Source organism: Paramisgurnus dabryanus, chromosome 9, assembly GCF_030506205.2.
Source record: "Paramisgurnus dabryanus chromosome 9, PD_genome_1.1, whole genome shotgun sequence".
Lineage (NCBI taxonomy): Eukaryota > Metazoa > Chordata > Actinopteri > Cypriniformes > Cobitidae > Paramisgurnus > Paramisgurnus dabryanus.
Window position 1 is genome coordinate 1,976,381 of NC_133345.1, and position 15,108 is coordinate 1,991,488.

At 36.4% G+C, this 15,108-nt stretch overlaps 6 non-coding genes across 6 annotated transcripts; all 6 read right to left on the minus strand.

Annotated features, from left to right (window-relative positions):
• Positions 1-302: 302 nt before the first annotated feature.
• On the minus strand, positions 303-467 carry LOC135764372 (U1 spliceosomal RNA). The gene has a single exon (XR_010539923.1). It is a non-coding gene; the product is annotated as a U1 spliceosomal RNA (small nuclear RNA).
• A 785-nt stretch (positions 468-1,252) lies between these two features.
• Positions 1,253-1,443, minus strand: LOC135764430 (U2 spliceosomal RNA). Its single transcript, XR_010539978.1, has one exon. It is a non-coding gene; the product is annotated as a U2 spliceosomal RNA (small nuclear RNA).
• Positions 1,444-7,114: 5,671 nt separating this feature from the next.
• Positions 7,115-7,279, minus strand: LOC135764574 (U1 spliceosomal RNA). The gene has a single exon (XR_010540102.1). It is a non-coding gene; the product is annotated as a U1 spliceosomal RNA (small nuclear RNA).
• A 785-nt stretch (positions 7,280-8,064) lies between these two features.
• On the minus strand, positions 8,065-8,255 carry LOC135764526 (U2 spliceosomal RNA). The gene has a single exon (XR_010540073.1). It is a non-coding gene; the product is annotated as a U2 spliceosomal RNA (small nuclear RNA).
• A 5,672-nt stretch (positions 8,256-13,927) lies between these two features.
• Positions 13,928-14,092, minus strand: LOC135764576 (U1 spliceosomal RNA). Its single transcript, XR_010540103.1, has one exon. It is a non-coding gene; the product is annotated as a U1 spliceosomal RNA (small nuclear RNA).
• Positions 14,093-14,877: 785 nt separating this feature from the next.
• On the minus strand, positions 14,878-15,068 carry LOC135764431 (U2 spliceosomal RNA). Its single transcript, XR_010539979.1, has one exon. It is a non-coding gene; the product is annotated as a U2 spliceosomal RNA (small nuclear RNA).
• Between the last annotated feature and the right edge of the window lie 40 nt (positions 15,069-15,108).

Sequence of the window (15,108 nt, forward strand, 5' to 3'; positions counted from 1 at the left end):
TCTTATATTGGAAGTAAAAGAATCATCTAAGCATTATTTTGTGCTCTTAGACATGTAGCCGTTTGATTGTGGTTCTATTTAATGGCTAGTCTATTCGTTTGGAATGGTCAAACGGCTATTAGATTTTCACTAACAGCCCAAATTAAGCCTTGTTTTAGCCTAGACACTTATTCGCTGTCTATTAAAAGTTATGTAGTCGTTGAATAGCCGCTTTTTTGATGACTAATGTATTCTTGGGCCGTGGTTAGACGTCTCTTGGATTTTACGTAAAACGACAAGCGAATCTATTTTTAACACAAAGTCAGGGGAGAGCGCGAACGCAGTCCCCCACTATCAGAAATTTTGCAGTCGAGATTTCCCCATTTGGGGAATTCGCAAAGGGTCAGCCCAACCGGAGTGCAATGGCTGAGCCTCGCCCTGGGTGAACCACCTTCATGATCATGGTGTCTCCCCTGCCAGGTAAGTATGAGCGACACCCTTTGAGGCCAGACGGCCGCATCTTCCTGTGACCGATCACATCGACGGCGCCCCCGGAGGCCGTCCGACTAACATTTCATTTACTGTGTGTGACCAGGTGGAAAGCGCACGAAGCCACGTCTGAGACCAAACATTCTTCGAGATCTACCCTGTTTTTATTCCGTTTCCAGCCCGGTTGAACCGTGTAGAGTGAAATATGTGAAACAATTTAAATCAAATGGATTTAAATTGCGCATTCAAATATATGGTTTCGTTATTACAAAGTAACTTTACGTGGAATAGAAACAAAAAAAAATGTACAGAGCAATCAAGAAACAACGAAAGCATAGCAATTTTAGAACGTGGATAAATAAAAACATAGGGCTCAATGACTTACCCGTTGTCGTTGTGAGTTAAACAAGTACAGCTATGCTTCCAGGTCTGTCGACGTTGCTGTGGTTTTTCGACAGCTGTAGTATGAAGGGTAGTGAAAAAAGTTTTCAGGTGTTTTTAACATTCCAATCGGTCTCGTTCGCTTTTGTTGCGCCTTCAGCTGTGTCGAGGATGTTTAATTCGTCCTCGTATCACCTCCGCAAACTTGTAAAGAAATTAATTAAATACATTACAAAAACATTTCTTTATCAGCGTGTTCATTTACACGCAAGCTTTTCGTTAAACCAATAAAGTCAACGAAATCACAGCAATTTTAAAACACACGGATTAGAAAAAACACCGTCATTCACGCACAAAAGAAGCAAATTCTTTTTTTTATACTTGACTTATTTATCCCCGAGATGGGGAGCGCACCATTCATGGAAACACTGCAATACCATGTTGATGCATGGAGTGGAAGGAGCAAGCTCCGCTTCCATTTCCGAAGGTCAAAAATCCATTTAACATATAGTCCCCGGATAGGAGACGTATCAGACATTAAACTGATAAGAACAGATACTACACTTGATCTTAGCCAAAAGGCCGAGAAGCGATACCGGAATAGACGCAGCCAAAGGGGGAGCCGGCGAAGGCGCTGGCTTTTGGGGTGGAGGCTAGCGGGCATTTAACTCTATACGTTCTCATTGTATAACCCAGAGGTAGAACGTTGAGCTAGCAAATCAGAAGTTCATGTTTTAATGCAGGATCTGATCCACGCTCATGAGAGAGAGAGAGAGAGAGAGAGATAGAGAGAATTTAGAATTTTCAAAAAACCTTTATTACAAATTAAAACATTTTCATAACCTCAAATCAGAAAAAACAAAGAAAAAAATATATATAGTAACGGAAATAACAAAAAAATAAGCCAACATAGGAGCAAAGAACAAATCATCTTCAATAACCAGACACAGAGCTCCTCCATAATACCAAATCAATTCAAAAGAAAGAAGATCATTCATTGCTTTAAAGTATCTAAAACCAATAAGGATTCTAGATTTAACTTATTTTAAAAACTGCTAATGTATCATGGCTTCCGGGTCTGTCAACGTTGCTGTGGTTTTTCGACAGCTGTAATATGAAGGGTAGAGTGAAAAAAAATATTTAAGTGTTTTGAACATCCCAATTTGTTCATTTACTTAGTATTTTCTTAATGTTTTCGAGTTAAAAAATAATTCTTAAATCGAGATACATTTACTTAATAAGCAAAGTGGCTTAGAATTTAAGTCTTGTTTACTGAAATAAATTCTAAAATGTAATAGGTTAAGGCTTAAAACAAGTAAAAATATCTGCCAGTGGGGTAAGAAAAATAAACCTAAATTGAGTTTATTATTGAATTAAGTTGAAACTAGAATTAAGTTTATTTTTCTTACCCCGCTGGCAGATATTTTTTATTTGTTTTAAATATAAACCTGTTGATTTTTATAATTTATTTCAATTATTTTACAAAGTATGCGATCTGATTTTTTTAATCGCGGTGTTTCTTTTATTCCTCGTTTCTTTTCCGTGCATTTGCTTTATTTATTTATTTTTGCTTGTTGCATTTAAATGCACATTTGATTTGTTGCCACATTATTATGTGTTAATGTATTTTTTAACATGTTTATCAACAAAAAGTGCGTTATTATAATTAATTATATAGCTGTGAAATATATACAAGAATTCCCAGCAAAAACAAAACGTTTTTATAACAATTTTCTATTACAATACATAATATCTTAAGCCACTTTGCTTACCAAGTAAATGTATCTCCATTTAAGCATTGTCAGATATTCACTAGAAAACAAGACAAAAACAGTAAGTAAGATATTAATTTACTTTTTTCTTTCAAACATAAATTTACAGACGGCTGGAAATTTTTAATAAAATAACTAGCCATACCTATTCGGGTCTGCTCCCGTTTGCTGTGATGACGGGGGACTTAGTCCAAAGCACATTTTGAGGAATACTTACACATTTTACTTCTTATTTCTTTGAAATTAATTATGCATACACTATGGATTAAAAATGTCCCGACTGCGAACCTGATAAAACCCAGGTAAAAAGCAAATACAAATAAACCATTTTGATTTAGCAAAAGTTTACAAATAAATGCACTCCTTGCACACAACAAGCACGTCTAGTTACCATTCATATTTTGCGTGATTTAAGTTTCGTCGCATACATTTTGGAAGGCACACGATAAAAACAAAATAAGGCTTTTAATGTATGCCGACCTCATTCTCCGTTGAGGGCTTATCAATCATAATAAACGCTGTTAACTCTTCTCATTGAATGGTCTAAATCCAATGCTGGTAAAGAAATCAAATGTGCATTTAAACGCAACAAGCAAGCCGTAAAGCAATGGATGCAGGCAAACAAACGAGGAATAGCACATACACCACGATTAGATCATCGGGTCGCATACTTTGGAATTAATAAGAAATAATTATTCAGTCTAAAGAAATAAGAAGTAAAATGTCTAAGTATTTCTCCAAATGTGCACACTCATTACAATAAACGGGAGCAGACACGAATAGTTATGTATGTCTCGTTATTTTATTTAAAATTGATAAGCTGTCTAACATATGATATATTTTGATAATACGAAATGCTAAAAAAATAATATAACACCAATCGACAATATCTGTTATTGTTATTTTTACAAGTAAATTCATGTGTAGGAGAAAACAAAGCAGCTGTCAGTCCATACTATATTGAGTGGCCATCGTAGTGGTGCAACCTGAACGATGTTTTCCCTACTTCCGGTCAAAGCCGCCATTTTGTGAAATAGGCATATAGGTGACGCTGGAGCACGCGGCCATTGTCTCTGTTCAACAAAACAAGTATATATATACACATACGCATATTTTTCCTCAATCAATCACCGAATACAAGGTGCAATTCGATGCCAACTGACCCTTCTCTCTGGTTTCATGTTTGTAAGGAAAATTAAGGGGGAAATTACGATAGCATTTCAGCCAAACATTCATTCGTGCCACGCTGCTTTTCTTTGAACGAAAAAAAACCCTCTGCTCCCCCTACACAATTTCTTCTCCTGTTATTTTATGCTTAAAACAAGCAAATAAATCTGACTACAGGGTAAGAAAAAATTCGTGAACTTTTCCCATAAACACTTAATTCAAGAAAAATTGTCCCACCCCACTGGCCATTTTTTATCCACAATACACATTCGATGTCTGCAGGCACCATTGTCTTTGTTCAACGCAAACAATTCTGTTGCGTTTTTCTTTGAACGAAGTGCTCCGCCTAGATAATTTGACCCATATTCACATGGGTTTGTTTCTCGTTTTTTTTTCTTTGAGAACAATCTATATAGCGCCTTCCACAATCGTTTTGGTGTTAGCTTTACGTAAAATAGAAACACAGAAAAGTACTGAGCGATGGAGAGACCACGAACGCGGAACGTATTATGGACCACGGACTGGCAAACAAACTGGCAACCACGCGCTAAAGAAGCAAACTCTGATTTTAAACTCACCTTATTTGTCCCCGGAAAGCGCCAGAGTCGATGCACGGAGTGGACGGAACAAGCCTCGCTTCCATAGCCGAAGGTCAAAAATCCATTTAAACGTGTAGTCCCCGGTGTCCACTCGATCTTACCCAAAAAGCCGAGAAGCGATACCGCAATGGCATCCGGAGAAGGCGCTGGCTGTCGGGATGGAGGTTAGCGGGTCAGAGGTCCGGCACTGAAGGTCTGCGTTCATTATTCACCGTGTGCATTTCACTCTATATCCACTTTCTAATGTATAGCACTTGATAAGGATTAACAGTTTAAAAACAGAAATGCAAGACATCAGAAAATACATTTATTTTTTACTTTCATAACATGAGAGGTGTCATACAATAACAAATATGAGCTTTAAAATCACATTCCTAAGTTAAAAATATACATAAAAATAGATATATGGATCATTACACAAATCACTACTCAAAGGACCTATGTTAAATAACTGCTTCAATATTAATTAACAATAACATTTGGCCAAGGCAGTCCTTGTAAATAGACATATAAATAGACAAATAAAATCATGACATATATGCCGTAGAGCCTGAGATAGAGAAAAATAATAAGGAATTCTGCTTTTACTACCATCTCAGAAATATTGCCAGAATTAGAGGTTTTGTCTCAAGACAGGACTTAGAGAAACTTGTTCATGCTTTCATCACCAGCAGGGCCGATTATTGCAATGGTCAATGGATTTAAAAAGTACTGTTTCTTGTTTAAAAACCACTTCATGGCTACAATACATGACAGATATGCTAATCGAATATGAAACCGATTACTCGGATCAATAGGATCAGGTCATTTAGAAAAAACAAGGGTTCACTCAAAACAAGGTGCCTCAGCATTCAGTTATTATCAGCTTTCAGAAGAGATCAGATGTGCTTCAACAGTAGACACTTTTAAATCTAGATTAAAAACACATCAGTTTAACTTTGCATTTACTGAATGATTTAAAACAGTACGAATAAAACAGTACAAAAGAATAAAACAGTATGAACCTTACCTGTTATAAAGGGAATGAAGCTTACGGTATGGTGCTTACCTGCAGAAATAAATAAAGTACAATAAGAACACACAGAACTTCAATTTTCAAAATTATTTTAACATTAAATGATGATTATTTTACTGGTTTACCTGTTTGTGATTACCACAGGATCCCGTCACCTGGCTGCGGTCTTCATTTGGTGAACGGTTCTTCACTCATAATTGACCTATACAAGAAATAGAGAAGAATAATAAGCAATTCTGCTTTTACATGTAGATGTGTGCCCCAAGAACACAGACACACCGGCTCCAAAAAGTTTAAACAGTACACATTTCTGTTATTTTAATGTGGCAAATGTGTCAGCTTTAAAAGAAGCATACATTACCTTTTAAAGAGGAAATACCTTTTGCATGAAATACCTTTACTCCCAGCATAAGCAAGCAATTTTCAAAATGCTTTTAAAAGTAAATAGTGATTATTTTACTTGTTTACCTGTTTGTGATTACCATGGAATCCTGTCACCATCATTTTTAAGCTTGTAAAGCAAATAATGAAATATTGACTTAGTAGGAAAAAATATTTTGGAAGTATCGTGATAAATGATGAAGAAAATATTTTGCAAAGTGATGGTTAGCACACGGTTGATGGTACCTATTAAATTCCATCATATTTTTTTATTCCTACTATGGAAGTCAATGGTGACTATCTGCTGTGGGTTTACCATCATTCCTCAAAATACCTTATTTTGTGTTACTCAGAAAAAAACTAATCCTCGTGTTGTTGTAAGCCTGTATGCATGAGTAAATGATGACAGAATTATCATCATAAATTGAAATATCCCTTTAAACTGTATTTCCCCCCTTAAACCTAAACTTATTTTCCTACAGCAAGTCATTTAGGTAATCAAGAAAATACTTTACCCGTTGTCTTTGTGAGTTAAACAAATACAGCTACGCTTCCAGGTCTGTCGACGTTGCTGTGGTTTTTCGACAGCTGTAGTATGAAGGGTAGCGAATGAATGAATACATTGCAAAAAATCATTTCTTACTTGTTATTTCGAACTGTTTTAACTATACAAATATCTAGAAAGTCTTAAAATAAGATGCATTTTTTGATGAGCAAAATGCCCTAAGAAAATAAACCTAGCCTTTAGGGAGAAAAAACTCAGAATTTGGGCTTAAAACAAGCAAATAAATCTGCCAAAGGGGTAAGAAACAAATCTAGATATAAACACTTAATTCAAGAAAAATTGTCGTAGCCCATTGGCAGATTTGTTGGCTTGTTTAATGTACATGCATGTACAATATTTCAATTTGTCTTGTATTTATTAGCATTTTGTATTGCCCAACGCTGTCTAGGTTGTTTAACTGTTGTCATTTTCTTATAAAAGCCTTTATAATTTATTAGTTTGGATGATTGCCATTCCCGAGAACCTCTTATATTGGAAGTAAAAGAATCATCTAAGCATTATTTTGTGCTCTTAGACATGTAGCCGTTTGATTGTGGTTCTATTTAATGGCTAGTCTATTCGTTTGGAATGGTCAAACGGCTATTAGATTTTCACTGACAGCCCAAATTAAGCCTTGTTTTAGCCTAGACACTTATTCGCTGTCTATTAAAAGTTATGTAGTCGTTGAATAGCCGCTTTTTTGATGACTAATGTATTCTTGGGCCGTGGTTAGACGTCTCTTGGATTTTACGTAAAACGACAAGCGAATCTATTTTTAACACAAAGTCAGGGGAGAGCGCGAACGCAGTCCCCCACTATCAGAAATTTTGCAGTCGAGATTCCCACATTTGGGGAATTCGCAAAGGGTCAGCCCAACCGGAGTGCAATGGCTGAGCCTCGCCCTGGGTGAACCACCTTCATGATCATGGTGTCTCCCCTGCCAGGTAAGTATGAGCGACACCCTTTGAGGCCAGACGGCCGCATCTTCCTGTGACCGATCACATCGACGGCGCCCCCGGAGGCCGTCCGACTAACATTTCATTTACTGTGTGTGACCAGGTGGAAAGCGCACGAAGCCACGTCTGAGACCAAACATTCTTCGAGATCTACCCTGTTTTTATTCCGTTTCCAGCCCGGTTGAACCGTGTAGAGTGAAATATGTGAAACAATTTAAATCAAATGGATTTAAATTGCGCATTCAAATATATGGTTTCGTTATTACAAAGTAACTTTACGTGGAATAGAAACAAAAAAAAATTTACAGAGCAATCAAGAAACAACGAAAGCATAGCAATTTTAGAACGTGGATAAATAAAAACATAGGGCTCAATGACTTACCCGTTGTCGTTGTGAGTTAAACAAGTACAGCTATGCTTCCAGGTCTGTCGACGTTGCTGTGGTTTTTCGACAGCTGTAGTATGAAGGGTAGTGAAAAAAGTTTTCAGGTGTTTTTAACATTCCAATCGGTCTCGTTCGCTTTTGTTGCGCCTTCAGCTGTGTCGAGGATGTTTAATTCGTCCTCGTATCACCTCCGCAAACTTGTAAAGAAATTAATTAAATACATTACAAAAACATTTCTTTATCAGCGTGTTCATTTACACGCAAGCTTTTCGTTAAACCAATAAAGTCAACGAAATCACAGCAATTTTAAAACACACGGATTAGAAAAAACACCGTCATTCACGCACAAAAGAAGCAAATTCTTTTTTTTATACTTGACTTATTTATCCCCGAGATGGGGAGCGCACCATTCATGGAAACACTGCAATACCATGTTGATGCATGGAGTGGAAGGAGCAAGCTCCGCTTCCATTTCCGAAGGTCAAAAATCCATTTAACATATAGTCCCCGGATAGGAGACGTATCAAACATTAAACTGATAAGAACAGATACTACACTTGATCTTAGCCAAAAGGCCGAGAAGCGATACCGGAATAGACGCAGCCAAAGGGGGAGCCGGCGAAGGCGCTGGCTTTTGGGGTGGAGGCTAGCGGGCATTTAACTCTATACGTTCTCATTGTATAACCCAGAGGTAGAACGTTGAGCTAGCAAATCAGAAGTTCATGTTTTAATGCAGGATCTGATCCACGCTCATGAGAGAGAGAGAGAGAGAGAGAGATAGAGAGAATTTAGAATTTTCAAAAAACCTTTATTACAAATTAAAACATTTTCATAACCTCAAATCAGAAAAAACAAAGAAAAAAATATATATAGTAGCGGAAATAACAAAAAAATAAGCCAACATAGGAGCAAAGAACAAATCATCTTCAATAACCAGACACAGAGCTCCTCCATAATACCAAATCAATTCAAAAGAAAGAAGATCATTCATTGCTTTAAAGTATCTAAAACCAATAAGGATTCTAGATTTAACTTATTTTAAAAACTGCTAATGTATCATGGCTTCCGGGTCTGTCAACGTTGCTGTGGTTTTTCGACAGCTGTAATATGAAGGGTAGAGTGAAAAAAAATATTTAAGTGTTTTGAACATCCCAATTTGTTCGTTTACTTAGTATTTTCTTAATGTTTTCGAGTTAAAAAATAATTCTTAAATCGAGATACATTTACTTAATAAGCAAAGTGGCTTAGAATTTAAGTCTTGTTTACTGAAATAAATTCTAAAATGTAATAGGTTAAGGCTTAAAACAAGTAAAAATATCTGCCAGTGGGGTAAGAAAAATAAACCTAAATTGAGTTTATTATTGAATTAAGTTGAAACTAGAATTAAGTTTATTTTTCTTACCCCGCTGGCAGATATTTTTTATTTGTTTTAAATATAAACCTGTTGATTTTTATAATTTATTTCAATTATTTTACAAAGTATGCGATCTGATTTTTTTAATCGCGGTGTTTCTTTTATTCCTCGTTTCTTTTCCGTGCATTTGCTTTATTTATTTATTTTTGCTTGTTGCATTTAAATGCACATTTGATTTGTTGCCACATTATTATGTGTTAATGTATTTTTTAACATGTTTATCAACAAAAAGTGCGTTATTATAATTAATTATATAGCTGTGAAATATATACAAGAATTCCCAGCAAAAACAAAACGTTTTTATAACAATTTTCTATTACAATACATAATATCTTAAGCCACTTTGCTTACCAAGTAAATGTATCTCCATTTAAGCATTGTCAGATATTCACTAGAAAACAAGACAAAAACAGTAAGTAAGATATTAATTTACTTTTTTCTTTCAAACATAAATTTACAGACGGCTGGAAATTTTTAATAAAATAACTAGCCATACCTATTCGGGTCTGCTCCCGTTTGCTGTGATGACGGGGGACTTAGTCCAAAGCACATTTTGAGGAATACTTACACATTTTACTTCTTATTTCTTTGAAATTAATTATGCATACACTATGGATTAAAAATGTCCCGACTGCGAACCTGATAAAACCCAGGTAAAAAGCAAATACAAATAAACCATTTTGATTTAGCAAAAGTTTACAAATAAATGCACTCCTTGCACACAACAAGCACGTCTAGTTACCATTCATATTTTGCGTGATTTAAGTTTCGTCGCATACATTTTGGAAGGCACACGATAAAAACAAAATAAGGCTTTTAATGTATGCCGACCTCATTCTCCGTTGAGGGCTTATCAATCATAATAAACGCTGTTAACTCTTCTCATTGAATGGTCTAAATCCAATGCTGGTAAAGAAATCAAATGTGCATTTAAACGCAACAAGCAAGCCGTAAAGCAATGGATGCAGGCAAACAAACGAGGAATAGCACATACACCACGATTAGATCATCGGGTCGCATACTTTGGAATTAATAAGAAATAATTATTCAGTCTAAAGAAATAAGAAGTAAAATGTCTAAGTATTTCTCCAAATGTGCACACTCATTACAATAAACGGGAGCAGACACGAATAGTTATGTATGTCTCGTTATTTTATTTAAAATTGATAAGCTGTCTAACATATGATATATTTTGATAATACGAAATGCTAAAAAAATAATATAACACCAATCGACAATATCTGTTATTGTTATTTTTACAAGTAAATTCATGTGTAGGAGAAAACAAAGCAGCTGTCAGTCCATACTATATTGAGTGGCCATCGTAGTGGTGCAACCTGAACGATGTTTTCCCTACTTCCGGTCAAAGCCGCCATTTTGTGAAATAGGCATATAGGTGACGCTGGAGCACGCGGCCATTGTCTCTGTTCAACAAAACAAGTATATATATACACATACGCATATTTTTCCTCAATCAATCACCGAATACAAGGTGCAATTCGATGCCAACTGACCCTTCTCTCTGGTTTCATGTTTGTAAGGAAAATTAAGGGGGAAATTACGATAGCATTTCAGCCAAACATTCATTCGTGCCACGCTGCTTTTCTTTGAACGAAAAAAAACCCTCTGCTCCCCCTACACAATTTCTTCTCCTGTTATTTTATGCTTAAAACAAGCAAATAAATCTGACTACAGGGTAAGAAAAAATTCGTGAACTTTTCCCATAAACACTTAATTCAAGAAAAATTGTCCCACCCCACTGGCCATTTTTTATCCACAATACACATTCGATGTCTGCAGGCACCATTGTCTTTGTTCAACGCAAACAATTCTGTTGCGTTTTTCTTTGAACGAAGTGCTCCGCCTAGATAATTTGACCCATATTCACATGGGTTTGTTTCTCGTTTTTTTTTCTTTGAGAACAATCTATATAGCGCCTTCCACAATCGTTTTGGTGTTAGCTTTACGTAAAATAGAAACACAGAAAAGTACTGAGCGATGGAGAGACCACGAACGCGGAACGTATTATGGACCACGGACTGGCAAACAAACTGGCAACCACGCACTAAAGAAGCAAACTCTGATTTTAAACTCACCTTATTTGTCCCCGGAAAGCGCCAGAGTCGATGCACGGAGTGGACGGAACAAGCCTCGCTTCCATAGCCGAAGGTCAAAAATCCATTTAAACGTGTAGTCCCCGGTGTCCACTCGATCTTACCCAAAAAGCCGAGAAGCGATACCGCAATGGCATCCGGAGAAGGCGCTGGCTGTCGGGATGGAGGTTAGCGGGTCAGAGGTCCGGCACTGAAGGTCTGCGTTCATTATTCACCGTGTGCATTTCACTCTATATCCACTTTCTAATGTATAGCACTTGATAAGGATTAACAGTTTAAAAACAGAAATGCAAGACATCAGAAAATACATTTATTTTTTACTTTCATAACATGAGAGGTGTCATACAATAACAAATATGAGCTTTAAAATCACATTCCTAAGTTAAAAATATACATAAAAATAGATATATGGATCATTACACAAATCACTACTCAAAGGACCTATGTTAAATAACTGCTTCAATATTAATTAACAATAACATTTGGCCAAGGCAGTCCTTGTAAATAGACATATAAATAGACAAATAAAATCATGACATATATGCCGTAGAGCCTTGAGATAGAGAAAAATAATAAGGAATTCTGCTTTTACTACCATCTCAGAAATATTGCCAGAATTAGAGGTTTTGTCTCAAGACAGGACTTAGAGAAACTTGTTCATGCTTTCATCACCAGCAGGGCCGATTATTGCAATGGTCAATGGATTTAAAAAGTACTGTTTCTTGTTTAAAAACCACTTCATGGCTACAATACATGACAGATATGCTAATCGAATATGAAACCGATTACTCGGATCAATAGGATCAGGTCATTTAGAAAAAACAAGGGTTCACTCAAAACAAGGTGCCTCAGCATTCAGTTATTATCAGCTTTCAGAAGAGATCAGATGTGCTTCAACAGTAGACACTTTTAAATCTAGATTAAAAACACATCATTTTAACTTTGCATTTACTGAATGATTTAAAACAGTACGAATAAAACAGTACAAAAGAATAAAACAGTATGAACCTTACCTGTTATAAAGGGAATGAAGCTTACGGTATGGTGCTTACCTGCAGAAATAAATAAAGTACAATAAGAACACACAGAACTTCAATTTTCAAAATTATTTTAACATTAAATGATGATTATTTTACTGGTTTACCTGTTTGTGATTACCACAGGATCCCGTCACCTGGCTGCGGTCTTCATTTGGTGAACGGTTCTTCACTCATAATTGACCTATACAAGAAATAGAGAAGAATAATAAGCAATTCTGCTTTTACATGTAGATGTGTGCCCCAAGAACACAGACACACCGGCTCCAAAAAGTTTAAACAGTACACATTTCTGTTATTTTAATGTGGCAAATGTGTCAGCTTTAAAAGAAGCATACATTACCTTTTAAAGAGGAAATACCTTTTGCATGAAATACCTTTACTCCCAGCATAAGCAAGCAATTTTCAAAATGCTTTTAAAAGTAAATAGTGATTATTTTACTTGTTTACCTGTTTGTGATTACCATGGAATCCTGTCACCATCATTTTTAAGCTTGTAAAGCAAATAATGAAATATTGACTTAGTAGGAAAAAATATTTTGGAAGTATCGTGATAAATGATGAAGAAAATATTTTGCAAAGTGATGGTTAGCACACGGTTGATGGTACCTATTAAATTCCATCATATTTTTTTATTCCTACTATGGAAGTCAATGGTGACTATCTGCTGTGGGTTTACCATCATTCCTCAAAATACCTTCTTTTGTGTTACTCAGAAAAAAACTAATCCTCGTGTTGTTGTAAGCCTGTATGCATGAGTAAATGATGACAGAATTATCATCATAAATTGAAATATCCCTTTAAACTGTATTTCCCCCCTTAAACCTAAACTTATTTTCCTACAGCAAGTCATTTAGGTAATCAAGAAAATACTTTACCCGTTGTCTTTGTGAGTTAAACAAATACAGCTACGCTTCCAGGTCTGTCGACGTTGCTGTGGTTTTTCGACAGCTGTAGTATGAAGGGTAGCGAATGAATGAATACATTGCAAAAAATCATTTCTTACTTGTTATTTCGAACTGTTTTAACTATACAAATATCTAGAAAGTCTTAAAATAAGATGCATTTTTTGATGAGCAAAATGCCCTAAGAAAATAAACCTAGCCTTTAGGGAGAAAAAACTCAGAATTTGGGCTTAAAACAAGCAAATAAATCTGCCAAAGGGGTAAGAAACAAATCTAGATATAAACACTTAATTCAAGAAAAATTGTCGTAGCCCATTGGCAGATTTGTTGGCTTGTTTAATGTACATGCATGTACAATATTTCAATTTGTCTTGTATTTATTAGCATTTTGTATTGCCCAACGCTGTCTAGGTTGTTTAACTGTTGTCATTTTCTTATAAAAGCCTTTATAATTTATTAGTTTGGATGATTGCCATTCCCGAGAACCTCTTATATTGGAAGTAAAAGAATCATCTAAGCATTATTTTGTGCTCTTAGACATGTAGCCGTTTGATTGTGGTTCTATTTAATGGCTAGTCTATTCGTTTGGAATGGTCAAACGGCTATTAGATTTTCACTGACAGCCCAAATTAAGCCTTGTTTTAGCCTAGACACTTATTCGCTGTCTATTAAAAGTTATGTAGTCGTTGAATAGCCGCTTTTTTGATGACTAATGTATTCTTGGGCCGTGGTTAGACGTCTCTTGGATTTTACGTAAAACGACAAGCGAATCTATTTTTAACACAAAGTCAGGGGAGAGCGCGAACGCAGTCCCCCACTATCAGAAATTTTGCAGTCGAGATTCCCACATTTGGGGAATTCGCAAAGGGTCAGCCCAACCGGAGTGCAATGGCTGAGCCTCGCCCTGGGTGAACCACCTTCATGATCATGGTGTCTCCCCTGCCAGGTAAGTATGAGCGACACCCTTTGAGGCCAGACGGCCGCATCTTCCTGTGACCGATCACATCGACGGCGCCCCCGGAGGCCGTCCGACTAACATTTCATTTACTGTGTGTGACCAGGTGGAAAGCGCACGAAGCCACGTCTGAGACCAAACATTCTTCGAGATCTACCCTGTTTTTATTCCGTTTCCAGCCCGGTTGAACCGTGTAGAGTGAAATATGTGAAACAATTTAAATCAAATGGATTTAAATTGCGCATTCAAATATATGGTTTCGTTATTACAAAGTAACTTTACGTGGAATAGAAACAAAAAAAAATGTACAGAGCAATCAAGAAACAACGAAAGCATAGCAATTTTAGAACGTGGATAAATAAAAACATAGGGCTCAATGACTTACCCGTTGTCGTTGTGAGTTAAACAAGTACAGCTATGCTTCCAGGTCTGTCGACGTTGCTGTGGTTTTTCGACAGCTGTAGTATGAAGGGTAGTGAAAAAAGTTTTCAGGTGTTTTTAACATTCCAATCGGTCTCGTTCGCTTTTGTTGCGCCTTCAGCTGTGTCGAGGATGTTTAATTCGTCCTCGTATCACCTCCGCAAACTTGTAAAGAAATTAATTAAATACATTACAAAAACATTTCTTTATCAGCGTGTTCATTTACACGCAAGCTTTTCGTTAAACCAATAAAGTCAACGAAATCACAGCAATTTTAAAACACACGGATTAGAAAAAACACCGTCATTCACGCACAAAAGAAGCAAATTCTTTTTTTTATACTTGACTTATTTATCCCCGAGATGGGGAGCGCACCATTCATGGAAACACTGCAATACCATGTTGATGCATGGAGTGGAAGGAGCAAGCTCCGCTTCCATTTCCGAAGGTCAAAAATCCATTTAACATATAGTCCCCGGATAGGAGACGTATCAGACATTAAACTGATAAGAACAGATACTACACTTGATCTTAGCCAAAAGGCCGAGAAGCGATACCGGAATAGACGCAGCCAAAGGGGGAGCCGGCGAAGGCG